The sequence below is a fragment of the Rhinatrema bivittatum genome, chromosome 4 (genome assembly GCF_901001135.1).
Source record: "Rhinatrema bivittatum chromosome 4, aRhiBiv1.1, whole genome shotgun sequence".
Taxonomy (NCBI): domain Eukaryota; kingdom Metazoa; phylum Chordata; class Amphibia; order Gymnophiona; family Rhinatrematidae; genus Rhinatrema; species Rhinatrema bivittatum.
The window spans coordinates 112,326,913-112,345,407 of NC_042618.1; the positions used below are offsets into that span (position 1 = coordinate 112,326,913).

Consider the following 18,495-nt stretch of genomic DNA (forward strand, 5'->3'; position numbering starts at 1 on the left):
GGTGGGGGCAGGGAAGGAAGAAACGGTGTGGTGGGCTGCTGTAAATCCACACAGAGGGATGAGGGTGGGAGTTAGAGGCAGGATGGAGGAGTTATGCAGTTACATATAATTTGGTGTGGTACATTTAACTGGAGAATGTACTTGCAATGGAGTCTTTTCTTGTATAAATAGGACGTTGCAAGTGAGAAGCATTAGGGGGGGTTTATACAGTTAGGAATGAACAGGTGGGGTAGGCACTTACAAGGCTTTCTATATACAATTGGTATGAAGGAAAGACATAGCTTTAGTTATACACCTACATATCTGGATCAAGCATTTGGAGGGTTGCAGAGCGATAATGGTCAGGGGTTAAGGGAGAGGGCGGGTCTAGTGGGTGGGAGGTATTTAGTGCAGGGGTGTAGGGGCGGGTGAGGGCAGTGGGGTGCGACAGGGAGGATAGCGTCACAAAGTTGTCCCACAAAGGGGCACACTAAGGGGCAGGCCCCTTAGTCGCGCTCCTGCGGCGCGAGACGCCTGGCGCGAGACGCCAGCGGGTTGCTTGCTTCTTTAAACTGTCTTTCTGTGCCGGATGTGAGGCACCAGGAGTGGGCGGTCCTTCTACGGTGATTCGGGTCGGATGCAGTTCCGGTTTGGGCTGGTCTCTCAATTAGGGCTGCTGATTGGTGGCAGCGGGGAGTAGGCCGGCTGCAGGTCCCACGTGGTCAGCGATTCCGGGGCTCGGGGCTGCGATCCGAGGTCGGCGGGGCTTGGTCCCTGGACGGGGCGGCGCCGACTAGGCTGGCTGGAGGGCAGGTGAGGCGCAGCGAAAAGAGGATCGCCGGAAGGGAGAGCTCCTATTTAAAGGGCTCTTACCTTGTGTTTTTTTATTTTTACTCCGTCAGTTCCGGGTTGGGCTGTGTGTATTTAGAAAAATACACACATCAAATTTGAAATAATATTGTACAACGTGTTTTTCAGCAGTGCTTACCTAATCGTTGTATTTTGCATAAGCTCTGGATATTTTTGGTAATTGAAGTCTCCCATTATTACTGCACTACCAATTTGGTTAGCTTCCCTAATTTCTCTTAGCATTTCACTGTCCGTCTCACCATCTTGACCAGGTGGGCGGTAGTATACTCCTATCACTATAGTCTTCCCCGACATACAAGGGATTTCTACCCATAAAGATTCAATTTTGTATTTAGTCTCATGCAGGATGTTTATCCTGTTGGACTCTATGCCATCCCGGACATAAAGTGCCACACCTCCTCCCGGGTGCTCCTCTCCGTCTTTGGGATATAATTTGTACCCCGGTATAGCACTGTCCCATTGGGTATCCTCTTTCCACCATGTCTCTGAGATGCCAATTAAGTCTGTCATCATTCACTGCTATACATTCTAATTCTCCCATCTTACTTCTTAGACTTCTGGCATTAACATACAAACATTTCAAAGTTTGTTTTTTGTTTGTATTTTCATTCTGCTTTTTAATTGATAGGGATAAGTTAGAATTTTTTTAGCTCAGGTGAGTTTTTAGTTACAGGCACTTGGACTATTTTTCTAATTATTGGAACCTCACTGTCGGGATGCCCTAATTCTAATGCATCATTAGTATCCTTTGAAGATACCTCTCTCCGAACCATGCGCTGCTGAGCGACTGTCTGCTTTCCCCTTAGAGCAGCTTTTAAACTAGAACAATCTCCTTTTTAAAGGTTATTGCCAGCAGTCTGGTTTCACCCTGGTTAAGGTGGAGCCCATCCCTTCGGAAGAGACTCCCCCTTCCTAACAAAACTGAATCCCTCTTCCTTGCACCATCGTCTCATCCACGCATTGAGACTCCGGAGCTCTGCCTGCCTCTGGTGACCTGCGCGTGGAACAGGGAGCATTTCAGAGAATGCTACCCTGGAGGATCTGGATTTAAGCTTTCTACCTAAGAGCCTAAATTTGGCTTCCAGAACCTCCCTCCCACATTTTCCTATGTCGTTGGTGCCCACATGTACCACGACAGCCGGCTCCTCCCCAGCACTGTCTAAAATCCTATCTAGGTGACGCGTGAGGTCCGCCACCTTCGCACCAGGTAGGCATGTTACCAGGCGATCCTCACGCCCACCAGCCACCCAGCTATCTACATTCCTAATAATTGAATCACCAACTATGACGGCCGACCTAACCCTTCCCTCCTGGGCAGTAGGCCTTGGGGAGATATCCTCGGTGCGAAAGTACAATGCATCACCTAGAGAGCAGGTCCTTGCTACAGGATCCTTTCCTGCTGCACCTGGTTGATGCTCTCCCATCCTGAGACCTTCTTCCTCCAAGGCAGCACCAGGGCTGCCAGTCTGAAGTTGGGACTTGACTACTATGTCCCTGAAGGTCTCATCTATATAGCTCTCTGTCTGCCTCAGCTCCTCCAGGTCTGCCACTCTAGCCTCCAGAGATCGGACTTGTTCTCTGAGAGCTAGGAGCTCTTTGCATCGCATGCACATGTACAACTTCTTACCGGTGGGTAAAAAATCATACATGTGACACTCTATGCAAAAGCCCCCCTCATAGACTTTCAGACTATGGCCACGGTATCTAATAGATAGTACCGGTGAATGGAATGCAAGTATTTGTACAATCCTGCTAGAGATTGCTTGCAACCCCGATAAATACCTAGTAACCTCTGAAAGGGCCCCAAAGATGGGGTTGATGCATTAAGCTTCATCACTGTGAGTATTATAGTTTACTGGGTCGCCCGAACACTCTAATAAACATATGAGTGCACCACTATTTACAGAAAGGGGAGCAAAACCTATTTCGGTTTGGTAATAAACCTGGGAGATTAATGGCAAATTTAACAAAGACTAGACGACAACGATCTTTTATCGCTACTGTGAAAGCCCAATCCAGTGAGATCACAAACAAAGAAAAAGAAATCTGTGAAATCTTCAGACAGTGTTACAGTACACTATATAAGCCAGGCCTACCCAATGAACAAATTGAAGAAGAATCGTTCTTTCACGATATTCCCATGCCGACACTGACGGCCTCCCAACTTGCTTTTCTGAACAGACCCATACAGAATTACGAAGTGCTGCAGACTATTTCAGCTACCAAAACAGGGAAATCCCCAGGCCCAGATGGCCTTTCCTATGATTTCTATAAAATACTTCAAGTCCATATTAGCATGCATCTAACTAACTATTACACAGTTGGACTGCAACAAGAACAATTTCCCGCTTCATTCAATGAAGCGCACATCACAGTCCTTCCCAAACCTGGCAAAGACCTACAGCAACTTTCCTCCTATAGGCCAATTTTCCTACTGAATTGTGATTTTAAAATTTTAAGAAAAATCCTGGCCGAACGTTTGAATGTTCTCCTTCCTGCTCTGGCATCACACCATCAAACTGGTTTTGTTAGAGGGAGGAAACTGACCGCAAATATAATTAAACTCATCACAGCTCAACACGTATGTCAACATCAAGATATTCCGGCCTTGGCCATAGGTTTTGACTCAGAAAAGGCGTTTGACCAAGTGGCCTGGCCTTACTTATATTCTGTCTTACAATGTTTTGGCATTCGGGGTGATTTTCTCCATTACATCTCCTTGCTTTACCATATCCCGACAGCACGTATACTAGTAAATGATTGCCTCTCGGATGTGGTTCAGATACAGAGGGGGGTCCGACAAGGTTGCCCGCTGTCACCCCTTTATATAGTCTCTATATTGATCCACTTTTGAGAAAAATTGATGCCTGCCGAGAGGTAAAAGGTTTCGGGGGACCCATCCAAATCTTTAAAATAGCCGCTTTTGCGGACGATCTTTTAGTTTTTGCAACACAACCTTTACATTCACTTCCGGTAGTATTGGAACTGCTAGATGATTTTGGCCAATTCTCAGGCCTCAAAATAAATTACGATAAGTCCGAGGCCATAGATGTCACCGGGTATGTACATAAAGCCTGGTCAGGCACCTTCCCCCTCTGCTGGGTGACGAGTAGCCTTAAATACTTGGGTGTACAAATCCCTACCAATATAAACCATCTCCATAAAGCTAATATACAACCTTTCGTAGCACAAACCCTAACCCACTACAGAGATGGACATCGCTACCACTGTCCTTAACAGGCTGTATACAGCTATTTAAAATGATACTGCTTCCCAAATGGTTGTATGTACTACAATTAGCACCACATTGGATCACATAACATGACCATGTCCAAATTCGCCAAGCTTTCAGATTGTTTCTTTGGAGGGGAAAAAAGGCCAGAATACCCTTAACCATCCTTTCCTGCCCTAAAGACCAAGGGGGGCTGGACTGCCCTACCTGGCTTGTAGTCTTAAACATGTGTGGGATTGGTTGTTTGCCACATCAACTTTCACCCCATATAAATATCTCCTTTAATGGTATGGGGTATCTTCCCTGAACCCATTATTACAGCTTGATACATTCCAGATTCCCCACTATCTCAGAGCGCAGGAACTTCTCCGCACATGTCGGAAGGCATGGTCTAGGTTATGTAAACTTGGGAAGATACCGAGCCGGCTAACACCTCTTCTCACCAATACTGGACATGACCTTTTTCCACCTGGAAAGAGGAAGGGGGTCTTCCACAGGTGGGGCACCAAGGTCTTATTTTTATATCAGACCTATCAGACAGGGTAATGAGAGCTGTTCTCCCTTTTCAAATGCTTCAACAACATTTTGCCATACCGAATACAGATTATTATGCCTACCTCTAAGTTCACCTTATACGAACCTTGCAACCTAGATTAGCGGTAACAGTAGAAACCCAGAAGCTTAGTGATCTAATACAGCTAGGGAAAAATAAAAAACCCACTGCATCTCACTATTACAAAGAGCTCATTGGTTTGGAGTATACACGTGTCCTAGGTCAACTCCACACCAAATGGGCGGAATGGTCCCTATTCTCATTAACACACACTGAATTTGAAAAATGTTTTAAGGATTTGTCACTAGTGTCAGAAAATGTTCTTTTACGTGAAACCAGTTATAGATTTCTTTGGAAGAGTTACATTACCCCTTTACAAGCGAAGCAAATGCGGATTATGCAATCTAACACTGCCCAAAATGCTTAAGTGAGGACAGTAATTTTTATCATTGTTTCTGGGAATGTAGAGTAATATCCCATTTTTGGGGCCTGATTCATGGTGCCTGTCAAATATTTTTTAAAAAGTAGCTACTTTTAGACCTAACATTATGGTTATTTGGACTGGATCCTGCAGATCGCTTACACTTAACGTCACCAGAACGATTGTTTCTCACAAAGGCGAGTCTCATGGGGAAAAAAGTTATTCTGGCTAATTGGTTAAATATGGGAAACCCCAGTTATGAGCATTGGTTTCAACACATGCTAAGCCTTTGTTCCTTGGAACATGTCATCTCAAATGATGTCATGCCAAAGAGATCTATGAACACAAAGTTGATTTGGTCTGCTTTTATAAGATACCTAGCTCCTCTCACAGGCAACACTCAAGACCCTTGGAGCACAGAATCGGCTTCCATGGCTGTCGCAACCATGCAGGATGCATCAGCAGAGCACTGAACAACTTCGATATCCAGGATCATACACTCTGAGAACTTTTATAAGGAAGGGTGGGAGGGGACAAGGGGGGGGGGAATACATGTGAACTGATGTTAATGTTATTTCAGCTGTTTTAATGTGTGCATTTAAAACCAATAAAAATAGTTTAAAAAAAAAAGAGAACATACCATTGTTTGTATATTCAATAAAGCAATGAAACTTGTCCCTTCCTGCTCTTGCTAAATTTGTAAAAAAAAAAAAAAAAAAAAAGTAGACTGTCTCCTATGGGAAACCTTAGGTTCCCACAGATGGGGAGTCATGGAGCAGATTCCCAGGGCACCATCAATTGCTTCTGTGAAGTTTGCTACCCATATTGCATATATTGGATAAGAAACTTCCCCTGCTCCCACATGCAACACAAAACACAAGTCATATGGAGGCACCAGCCCTCCCTCCACCTTACCATCAGCAAAGGTTGTTGAGCCCAGCAGCCACTCCCCCAATGCACACAAAATACAGGACAAATTATAGTACCGCATATTGGGAAAACCCCAACCACATTCAGACTTGGGTGTCATTAACCTGCTCAAGGATACCTGTTTTGTATTTCTTTTCAGCCATACACAGGCAGAAGGTGAGAAGAAGGGGTTATTGGAAATGTCTGCTGTTTCTGTGACCTTAAGCATTTCTACAAGGAAGAGGATGATGATGGTTGTGGGAAGGGAGGGCAGATAAATATATTGGCCCCTGAGTGCTGGAGACCATTGCTACACCACTGGCCTTCAGAATTATACATAGTATGCTAGTTGATAACCTGATCAGACTGGAGTTCTCATCTCCTTTTATTCTGGAGGTTATGCTTCTCCCAATGCATGTCCCTCTGGTCACCTCCTTATTACACAGTTTTTCTACCTTGTGATCATCAGACACTATAGTGCCTAACTCTTGGACTTTACCTACCATCTGATTTACTGGGGAAAAGCTGCAGCAAAAGCTAATTAAATGTAATGGTGATTTTATCAGCTATTACTCATAAAATATTACATTTTAAAAAATGTTCCTGTTAAAATGGATTCTGTGCATGCTTAAAAATGTATATTTGCTATTTTTAATAAATTGCTAACATCATAGCTACTACGTCTATTAATGACCTCATAGAAAAACAAGGAACAGAACAGCCAATCAGCTTACAAATTCAGACAATTAGCATCCAAAATTATATTTGAAGTTTACGATCATATTATAAATTCATACAATTAACATTCAAAAACTAAATTTGAACTTTTTAGACTAGTACAAACAGTGTCCAAGACCAGCAGGGATATCATTCTAACGATCTTTTCACAAAACAAGACTCGACATTGTTTCCGCAATGCTCTCCTTTAAACGCTATTAAAAACTACATTGCCCAGAAACCTCTTCTCTCGCATCTGCGCACTGTCTTTGTGACGCTTTCCCAGGTAACGGCGCTCTCTAGCAAACCTGAATACAGCGGCATTCAAAGATGGGAGGAGACAAACGCCTTCTCGCCCACCTTTTTCTCGGTGATCGACAACCTCTGTAACCAGTCTGTCGCCTAGGCTGCCGCCGTTTCGTTCAATCAGCAAGCAGGCAGTGGGGTGGGCGGCTTCGGTCAGAGAGAAGATGGGCGGGACTAACGGGTGGAGCAGGGTAGAGTGCGAGGGTCTGTTGCGAAGGTAGACAGTGACGTCGCTAGTGCTGCAGTGATGGAGAGCGGACGCTGGAAGTAGCAGCGGGGTTAAAGCAGATGGCTGAGAAACTGCTGAGTAGCTTCGTTACAAATAACCAATATAAGTAGAAGAGCAAAATAAAAAAAAAAAAACGATAGGAACGCAAAGTTATCGCAGCTTGTCCCCAGCTGCTCAATGGCCGGGCTGGGAGGTGCTCGCTGCTCGTCCGCCTTCAGTTTAGGTTAAAGCCCCTCTTGGCCCCGCGGGGGATCCGGGCGCTTTATTTTTCTAGAGATCGACTAAAGGTGAATGGCTGGTGCTCGCTGCCCGTAACGGGAGGCCCGGGGCCGGCGCCGCTGAGGTAAGCAGTGAAGTGACCTCGGAGCAGTGCTTCCCCGCCCTGCTGGGGGGTAGGGTTAGTGGGAAGGAACCGGCTCGAACCTTGGTAGCTGGAACTGGTGGCGGCTCGGGGTGGGGATCCATTCATTCATTCCTTTCTCCCTTCTCTGCTGCTCCTTCGTTGGATGTCAGCTAATGTCATCGAAGCTCATGGCAGCTCTTAAATTCAGGGGTACTTGGCTGTAGTCTTGCCCCTCCTTTTGCCATCAACGTGTTCAGTGGTGTATGTTCCTTTGTGTATATACTTGTTATAGATATGATTTTGCCACATGTATATAAATATAGATCCTATGTTCTAATTTGTAGTGCTTTTTATGATCATGCCTTTGTGTGCCTAGTCGAGGATGGGGAATGCAGTCGGTGGCTGTCACGTTAGCCGCCCTGAAGCCATTAACGGCATCTGCATCAATCCAGTAATATAGATCTCTCAGGCAAGGCCAGGAGCATGTGTTGACATTCGGGGAACTGCAAACCCCCTGTGAATTAATGCAAAAAATGGAAATAAAAGAAGGGTGTTTCCCTTTCATGGATTATGGTGCTGTGCTCCAACCTTTTACTTGCTCTTTCCTAGGAGGAGGAAGCATTGATGAGAGAGAGGAGGACAAAGATGGGTATTGAATTGCTAACCTTGAGGGTGTGTGCTGTAGTAGCAGTGGGCTATGGTGATGCGAGCCAAATGAAGGTGAAGCATCTTAAAGAATATAGATGGAATGAACAAACATATAGTTGTATATTCTTAATGGCCATTTTTGTAAAGATTGTTTCTTATTAGAATTTAGAATGGGAACATTGTAAGTAGATTGAGAGAAACCTTTTGTTATGGTTTAGGCAATGGATGATGCGAAGACTCAGATGAATAGAAAGCAGGTTTTTGTAAATGTATAGTAAACGTGAGGAAACATGGAAAATGTGACTAGCTATGCTGTATATAATGCTATAAAAGTTTATGAAAACTATACATTATGAAGAAGCATGGAGAAAAATTCAGTCTTTATTGGGTAGAGTGATTATTTTGTTACAGAACTTCCAATGTAAGTTGCAGCATAAACTTTTACAATCCTTATAGTGTACTATGGTGAACATTTTTTATTTTCTTTTTAACAGTAATTACTTTCTGCCCAGTCAGTCTGCATTGTATTAAAACTACTATGATTAGGTTGTCTGATTTTCATGATTTATATTTACTAAATTTGAGTCAGAACAAGGTAACAATTGTTGCAAGCAACTACAGACTTGATGCCAGGCAGATATAAATGTGCGAACAGAAAATATGAATTGGTTGCTTCTCTCAAATCATCTTTTTGCCAATGTGGCACAGAGAATTTTATGTATAACCTTTGTTTTTGAAGGCAATTGATTTTGGGCTTAACTGTGAAATTTCTTTAGAGATGTTGGTAGTGGGTAGTTTTCAGATTTCATCGAGCTTATTCCTGAAATCAGATAACCTGTAATATATTCCTGGATGTTTTTGTCGTTAACATTTACTGCTTTCTTTTTCTTTTTGTTCTCTTTTGGACCTATCAGTTTCCTTTTTTTCCTTTGGGCCTCCAGCTCATTTAAATCCAGGCCTGGGAATCTGCAACCATGAGCCTTCATTCACAATTACCCTAGGATTTTTTCCGTTTATTTTAATAGACCCTTCCTCCCAATGTCCCTAGATGATCATTGCAGCAGTGGTCCTAAGACAAGGAGCCATGCACCAGGATTCCTCTCAGAACCCTGTAAACATGAGCCTGGAATCCATCCACCAGGTGTTGCCCTTAGTGATGATCATGTCTCTTTCCCCCCCCCCCCATCCCATTTATGCAGTTGCTCCATAAAGGTAGCTATGCTTGGAATAATGACAGTCTCAAGTTACTTCACATGGAATGATTTCTGATTGGTTCATGTTCTTTGTGAAAAGCTCAATTTGTGAAATCATAACCAATACAGACCAGTCAGATTGTAAATTCATTTGTAATTTCTTGCTAACATGTTAACCAGTACCGAAGTTCAAGGTAATTGCAGGAGAAAGATGAAAACAATAACCCTTGCTGTAGTTACACGATGTTAGGTTCCATATTAGGAGCTACCACCCAGGAAAAAGATCTAGGCATCATAGTGGATAATACTTTAAAATCGTCGGCTCAGTCTGCTGCAGCAGTCAAAAAAGCAAACAGAATGTTAGGAATTATTAGGAAGGGAATGGTTAATAAAACGGAAAATGTCATAATGCCTCTGTATCACTCCATGGTGAGACCACACCTTGAATACTGTGTACAATTCTGGTTGCCGCATCTCAAAAATGATATAGTTGCAATGGAGAAGGTACAGAGAAGGGCAACCAAAATGATAAAGGGGATGGAACAGCTCCCCTATGAGGAAAGGCTGAAGAGGTTAGGGCTGTTCAGCTTGGAGAAGAGACAGCTGTGGGGGGATATGATAGAGGTCTTTAAGCTCATGAGAGGTCTTGAACGAGTAGATGTGACTCGGTTATTTACACTTTTGAATAATAGAAGGACTAGGAGGCATTCCATGAAGTTAGCAAGAAGCACATTTAAGACTAATCAGAGAAAATTCTTTTTCACTCAACGTACAATAAAGCTCTGGAATTTGTTGCCAGAGGATGTGGTTAGTGCAGTTAGTGTAGCTGGGTTCAAAAAGGTTTGGATAAGTTCTTGGAGGAGAAGTCCATTAACGGCTATTAATCAAGTTTACTTAGGGAATAGCCACTGCTATTTAATTGCATCAGTAGCATGGGATCTTCTTAGTGTTTGGGTAATTGCCAGGTTCTTGTGGCCTGGTTTGGCTTCTGTTGGAAACAGGATGCTAGGCTTGATGGACCCTTGGTCTGACCCAGCATGGCAATTTCTTATGTTCTTAATTCATGAACAATGAATAAGCAAACAGTAAAATTTTAAACAATACATGGTAAATTACTATGTGCGCTATTGGAATACTCCATCATGCACAAAGCATGGCTTTCTTTTCATATTTTAAGTTTTCAGTTGATTCTGTATTAAAATATCTACTATATAGAAACAACATATGGCTTTTGAGACACAGCTTGAGAGTTACAGGCTTAATGCTATTCTGCAACCAAGCTAGCATATATACATTGACAAGCAGTGGTTTCTAATCTGCAATTTTATTGGTAGGTAGTCACATGACATGAATTATACTGCTGCTCTTGCCTTCTGGAGAGTGCTATAGAGTCTGGTTCCCTGTCCTTCTGCACAATGTTCCTTTCCTTTTTTTTTTTTTTTTTTACACTGATGACTAAATTGTTTGTCTTCTAGCCCCTTGTGTTTCCAGTGGCCCTCAAATTAATTTTTAACCCTTTTCTGCAGCTTTATTTTATTCAGTTTCTGCATGTGAGTTAGGGACATTGAGTTTTTTGTTATAGTGCTAACGTTTTCTCTGAGGATTTTCCAGTGTAAGTAAATTTTATTGTATGATTGGAAGGGTTGATAAGATTGCTTGTAGCAGAGTAAATATTTATTGATATATCAACAGTAAAGTTGACTGATAAGATAAAAGCCTGTTCACTGGACTCCTGCAAAATACCTCAGTCCTTTCCTGATTAGTGGAGCTGTTGTATTTAACTCATATTTTTTATTCTAGAGGTGCCGATTTAATATTAGCACGATCACAAATTAGAGATCCTTTTTATCTTCATATTCTCAGATTCTGTGAGGCAGTAAAACATGCCAGTGTCTAGAAATGGGTCTGGTGTTGTCCTACTGTTTTCTACCTTTTTGTGCAGTGGTTGTGGATGCTTGATGTGAAACCTTGTTCATATGCAAGGTATATGAGTGTCTAGAATATTTATAAAAATACAAATGGAAGTTCATTTCCCATCGCAGCAGTTTGGGATGATTTACTTTTTACAAGTGATTTAGAATGAATCGATGAATCCCAGTAAGTTGCCTGTGATGGTACTCATAGTAAAAGCAGGAATGTCTTAAACATTTGTATTTCTCCCAAATTGGGGATGGTCAACTCTGGCCCTTCTTGAGGGCCACGAACAGATCTTATTTTCAGGATAATCCACCATAAATATTGGAGAGCTTTAATTGCCAAGATTTGGTTTAAGACAGATTAATTTGCATATTTTGGTAATCTTGAAAACCAATCTCCGAGGAAGGGTCTAAGAAATCTGAGGAAGTGAGGATATATATATATATTTCTTTTTTGGAGAAACATAACTCTCTGACCTGGTTATATCACTTACCTGTCTTGACTGCATCTAATATGTTGTGTTTATTTTATTTCATTTTATATTTATTTAAGTTTTTAAGTGTAGTTGAAAGGAGAGAGGATAAATAAAGGCAGATGGCAAAAAGATACATGGACTGGTGAGGTGGTATCAAAGTATGGGAAGGCAATGTCTGTGAAGGGCATATCCAATAAGGGAGAGAAGGCAACGAAAATCAGCAAAAAATGATTACCTGTAGAGTCAGAAGAACAACAATTTAAAAAATTGAGTTGGAAAAATTTCAAATGGTTGTGTTAGATGGAGGAAGAAGAGGGAATATTAAAGCAAAGGACAGGTGACAGGAAAAAGCAGAGACAGAACTTAGCCCACATAAACTTCCTTTAGATGGTGAAACAGTGCTAGAATTTAATATTTTTATTTTTAGCTCACATCTTTTCACTGGAAGCTGAAGGTGAGTTACATTCTTGATTTGCCTGGTTCTCAGCCTGCTGCTCTAACCATTTGGCTATTTCTCCAGTCTAATAACCACTGAGTAAATGTTTTTATTTAAAACACTTATTTGTCTAACCTGTGAGGCTGAAGCTAATGTACAATAAATAAAATCAATCATACAATAAATTGATTAGCAAACTCTGCCTGAATACACACATCATAATGTATTCTAAACACAATTTTAATAAGACATTTTAAATAAAAATGGGAGGCAAAAAAAAAGTGGGTTTTCAAACCTTTTCTAATTCTCAAATCAATTCTGATCTTAGTTCTTAGGGAGAGAATTCCATTGGATAAAAAGCCATACAGAAAAAGGCTCATGTTCTGGTGCTGATGGACAGATGAGGGACAGAGAATAAATTTGTCTTTAAAGCAGAGACATCATCCTAGAACATATTTTATTAATTTCTCCTTCAAAGGGCCTAAACTGTGCATAGCCCCGGTGGGCTAGGCCCTGCAATTAGGCTTTTTCCCTGCGCATCATGTGGTAGGCAGCGGAGGCATTTTCGCGCACTTCTGTGTTTGCTTTACTGCCTTCTACAGGACGTCAGTGTGAGCAGTACATTGGCTGTGCGCACTCGCTGTGGGCTCAGTTTTAGGTGCACCTTCTGTGCGCACAAATTTTTCAGTGTTGTCGGTGTGCCCAGGCTTTGGTACACGGTTTGTGCAAGTGCCTTTTGCTGCGCTTACTATTGGGGCGCCTAATTTTTGTGCACATACATTTTGTGCGCTTGAAGTATTTTTAGCACAAGCCGGCTGGACGCACATTCTCTGTCACCGGTGCACTGATGGCGCCGGTGAGCAAGAAACTTAAGTGCCTTTCTCTCTGTGTTGCCTATCATATTAGGGCATCTCAGCCTGACAGGTCTTCTAACATATCAGCACTGTTTAGAGGCTCAGGGAGAGTTGTCTTCATCTCATTTCGCTAAGCCTCTTGTTTTTTCCCTGTTATGGATGCCCTTCAGGAATTGATTAATCTTGAATAGGACACCCCAGAGGCAACTTTCAAAGGCGGTTGGACATTGGAAGGCCTGTACCCCCTGGATCCAGCGGTATAGGAGCATTTGCATTGTCCCAAAATGGATGCCCTGGCCTGTGCCATCTCTAAGCGGACGACTATTCCCATAGGAGGGAGGAGCGGCCCTGAAGGATGCGCTTGATAAGGAGTAATGAGGCTATCCTTAAGCAAGCCTTTGAGGCAGTGGCAATAACTTTACAGATAGCTTCTTGTTGCTTCCTGGTGCACGATCTTGTCTGCTTCTTTCTCAGGAAGCTGATGATTCTGTAGTGAATTTCAGAGTGGTTATGGAGCCCGCTGCCGCCTTTTTAGCTGAACCAGGCTGTGATTTGGTCTGTACCTTGGCCAGAAGAGTAGCTTTGGTGGTAGCGGCCAGGCGTCAACTATGGTTGCGAAATTGGTCAGCTGACGCAGCCTCCAAAGCTAATCTACAAAAATCCCTTTTAAAGGCTCACTCTTGTTTTGGGAGCGAGTTGGAGAAATTGGTCAGTAAGTGAGGTGACTCTCCAGTCCCTCGGTTGCTGGAGGATAAGAAGCAGATGCAGCGCGTTCTTCCCTACAGAGGGTTGACCTTTTAGAGGATTTGGCCTTTTGGTAGGTCTTAGTCCTTTCGTTCCCGACAGCCAAGAGAGCATCGTGCTCGAGCAGTGGATCCTCCTGAGCTTCCCAGTGAAGGTTTGTTGTCCCACTTTCGGGAGCAAGAGATAGGAGGACACTTGTCTCTTTTATCAAAGGTTGGTCAAGATCACATCGGTTCAGTGGGTCCTGGAAGTGATATCTTATATGTCCTGGAATTTTGCACTATTCCTCGGGACACATTCATGGTGTCTCCTTGCCACGCCCCTCAGAAGAAGCAGGCAGTGGAATCTATGCTTCTAAGGCTCCTCTGGCTGAGGGCTGTAGTTCCAGTGCCTACGTCTCAAAGTATGGGACAATATTCCATTTATTTTGTGGTGCCCCAAAAGGAGGGCTCCTTTTGTCCCATCCTAGATATCAGGTGTCAATCGTCATTTGAGGGTGACTCATTTTTGCATGGAAACCTTACGCTCTGTGATAATGGCCATGTAGTCGGGGGAATATTTGACCTCCCTGGATCTGTTTGAGGCCTACCTTCACATTCCTATCCATTTGGAGCACCGTTTTCTACGTTTTGCGATGTTGGGCGCTATTACCAGAAGCTGTTCCTTCGGGTGACTCCAGGGGCATCCCTTGGATATCAAGAGACTTGTGCGGTATCTGGAGGTTTCTGAACCTTTCTGAAAGACGGGTCGCCTATTTCCCTCCCAGTCTGCTCCTTAATTGGAGCGGACTGGGAGGGAACTGGGGAAGACCAGAATGCATCGCCACACGGAAATTGCAGAAGTCACCCCCCCCCTTGCATGTGCCGCCCACACATACGCATGTGGATTATAAAATCTGGTGCACATGTATGCACGGCCCATGGATTTTCCACTATGCACATGCTAGTGTGTGCATAGTAGAAAATCGGTGTGTCCATGCGTGCGCAAAGTGGAAAATCTATCCCTTAGATTGCGAGCCCTCTGGGGACAGGGAAATAATCAACTTTGAAGTTCTGAAAACCAATATAAATCAAATAAATAAAGGAATCAAACGTAAAAACATACTGAAATACCTCTGGAATAAAATTTGTGATTACATAATGGCTAAACCATGAATATTCAAAAACATGCCTTTTAAATCCTCGTTCTTTAAGACAATCAAAAGATAACTATATTTGACATCAGTAGAGTATCCACTATTGATACTCCTGCTTCAGCTAATCTCCTATATATTGGAAACAAAATTCTAAATTGTATCCAAAAAGACAGATATGGGGAGATATTATGACGATGCTGAGTTCTCAAATATTTCTATGTTTATTGCATTGAAGCCACCAAGAGATATGAGCAGGGCCGGATTTACATATTTCTACGCCCTAGGCCAAAGCACAATTCTGTACCCCTCCCCCTCAAAAGTTGATTTATAATTTTCATTTTAATATGTAATCCCTGCCAGTTATTTGAAACATATTTAAACTTGCGAACCCAGAAGCAAAATAAAACAGACCAAAACCAGTAAAAAATGTTTCAGCCCGCAGGACCCGCATCACCCCGCGGAAATTCTTCTGTCTGACCCGACCCTGCCCACGGGTTCAGGTCGGGCCAGCCCACAAAATGCAGATGTCTGCCTATATAAACCATACGAGGTACAACGATTACTACTTTGGTTAATTCTAATTATTCACCCAGTTGGCATATTCGATACAAAAAACAGCGAATAAAATTGACATAAAATGCAGAAGATTTACATCGATTCTCATCTGACATTATAGAATTTTATTGAAATGTTTTGCATTTTGTGTCACTTATATTACACCACATTAAATGATACTGCATAAACAAGCCATAAGTTGTGTATGTTTCATGTTGTGTAATAAAAAATTGCAGCCCCCTTATAATTTGGCGAACACCCCGTCAACTTTTTCTGCTTATGACTTTCAGCCCTGAGATAACAAAACAGTATATAAAAGTAGTAACGATATATTTTACATATCTATTATCAGTAGATATGTAGAAGACAAGCGATATGAGCATAATGAATCACTTGGAATCACTACTGTAACGCCAAATCTGGAATTTTCCTTTAACGTGGTTTACACTGAGTGTGTGAGAGAGAAATAGCAAATGCTTTTTGCCTGTGACTGAGTAAGACCGCAAACTGTAGAGATGGGCAACATAAATGTGCCGCTCAATTTATTTAAAGTTTATGGATGTAAATTTAAAAAAACAGCATTTTATATGGCCTTTTCAAAATAATACTGAAAAATTTGTAAATGGTTGATTATTTCTGCTGTATATACGCCCCCCTGACTGCTGTGCACTAGGCCATGGCCTAGGTTGGCCTTATGGGAAATCCGACTCTGGATATGAGACTATTTCAGTTCTCAGCTTAGCACCTTCTGCATACAAATCATTTTAAATTTAAGGGAGAAACCATCGGATTTTCAAAATCTTAATCTATATAATCTTGTGAATTCTATCTTCTAATGATCTAAAAAGACAGGCCATATTGTCAAGTTTGAACTGTGGAAAACTCAAACCTCCTTCTTTCATTGGCAGTATTAACCTACTAGTATGCAACTGGATTTTTTTTTCTCTGTCCTCAAAAATCTAGAACAAACTTTAAATAACTTTTATATCTTTAGCTAACAGTCCCAGGAGAAGCATTTGAAAAAACACTTAATAGTTTTGGAAAAAGCACCATTTTTATCAAGGCTGTTCTTCCCTGAATAGACACTGAGAAGTGCATCCAACTCTTAATTTTCTAGTAAAATGTTTAGCAATGGAATATTATGTGTATATAATTCAAAAGGCTGCTTAGTAATCCATGCATCTAAATATGTTACAGTTGTCAGCCTATTTAAGTGGAAAGTTATCCTGCTGGGTTCTCAAATTTCCTATAATATCTAAAGCTTCCAATTTCTCTAAATTGCATTTAAACCCAGAAAATCATCTGAGTAATATTTATAAAGCAATGATGAGCAACATATAACTTTAAAAAGGAAGACTATAATAGAATGAGCAAATTAGAAAAAAAACCCTAATAGGAACAGTTACAAAAGTTGTTTGCATGAGGCATGGATATTGTTTAAAAATACCATTGTGGAAGCTCAGATAAAATGTATTCCATGCACTATAAAAGGTTGAAGGAAGCACAAATGATTGTCAGCATAGTTTAATGGTGAGATGAAAGAGACAGTTAAAGCCAAAAGGGATCATTCAAAAAATGGTAGTAGACCCAAATGAAGAAAATAGGCAAGAGCATAAGTATGGGCAAGTTAGATGTAAATTAAGATGATAGACCAAGAGAGAATTTTGCCATAGAGGTAAAAAAAAATTACTAATAAAAACTTTCAAGTATCTTTGAAGCAAAAAGCCTATGAGGGAATTGGGCTGCTAGATAACCAAGGGGTGAAAGAGGTGCTCAGGTAATAGCAGGAAAAACTGAATTAATTACTTGCCTCAGTCTTTGAGAAAGATATTGGGAACATAACCCACAGTGGAAACGTTTTGGTGATTTTGAGCAATTTAAAACAAACCTCTATGATAGTGGATGATGTAATAGATCAAATTGTGGATGATGTAATAGATCAAATTGACAAATTAAAGAGTAACAAATCACCAAGACCAGATGATATCCACCCAGAGTTCTGAAAGAACTGAAACATGACATTGTAAACTTGTTAGTAATCTGAAACCTATCATTTAAAACAGCTACAATACTTGAAGATTGGAGGGTGGCCAGTGTAAAAAGGGCTCTGGGGTAATCTCAGACCTACAAATTGGTGAGCCTGATGCCAATGCTGGGCACAATGGTAGAAGTATTCTTAAAAACAAAGTTACTAGTCGTACGGATACAGATGGCTTAATGAGGCAGAGACAACATGGTTTTAGCAAAATAGTCTTGCTTTAATTTATTTATTTTTTAAAGTGTAAATATCCAAATGTAAAGAAGGAGCAAAGCTGCACTCCACAATTAATGTACACAATCCCAAAGGAGTGCAAGATGGCCCTCCTTACCGCTCTAGCTGTGAGAACTCCTCAGCTGATTTTAAGCTATTGTTAAAAAATTATAGACTGTCCCTCCCGACGCAGCCTTCGGGCGAAACACGGGGTCCGTGTCGGGGGACCCTGAAGCAGTCATTAATTGATGCATGGATTAAAAATAAGGAGTGGTTCCGTTTGAACGTTTAAAATAAACATTGTGATGATACAACTATTGGACCTATAGTTTTCTTGCACTCCTTTGGGGTTAAAGTGTAAATAGACATGCAGATAAAATTAAGCTAGTTGATAAATATTTTAATTTTCAGAAGGCATTTGACAAAGTCCCCCATGAGACTCTTCATGAAATTAAAAAGTAATGGGAATAGGAGGCAGTGTCCTATTGTGCATTGATAACTGGTTGAGGCTAAATGGTCAGTTTTCCAAGGGTCATTAGTTGGGCTACCACAGGGATCGGTACTGGGACCTGTGTTATTTAACATATAAATGATCTGGAAAAGGGAACAATGACTGAGGTGATCAAATTTGAGAGAGATCACACCACATTATGTTTATAAATGCACAGATAGTTTTTCAACTGAAATAAAAATGTTCTATAACCAATCCTAAGGCTTTGTTACATAGG

General features: G+C 41.6%; 1 protein-coding gene across 2 annotated transcripts in view; it reads left to right on the top strand.

The window, feature by feature from the left end:
- The first annotated feature begins 7,162 nt into the window (after positions 1-7,162).
- Positions 7,163-18,495, top strand: part of TTBK2 (tau tubulin kinase 2) — a 321,653-nt gene continuing 310,320 nt past the window's right edge. For both annotated transcript variants that reach the window (XM_029598687.1, XM_029598686.1), the window contains exon 1: positions 7,163-7,559. The gene's annotated coding sequence lies outside the window, so the exon portion shown is untranslated. The remainder of the gene's footprint in view (positions 7,560-18,495) is intronic.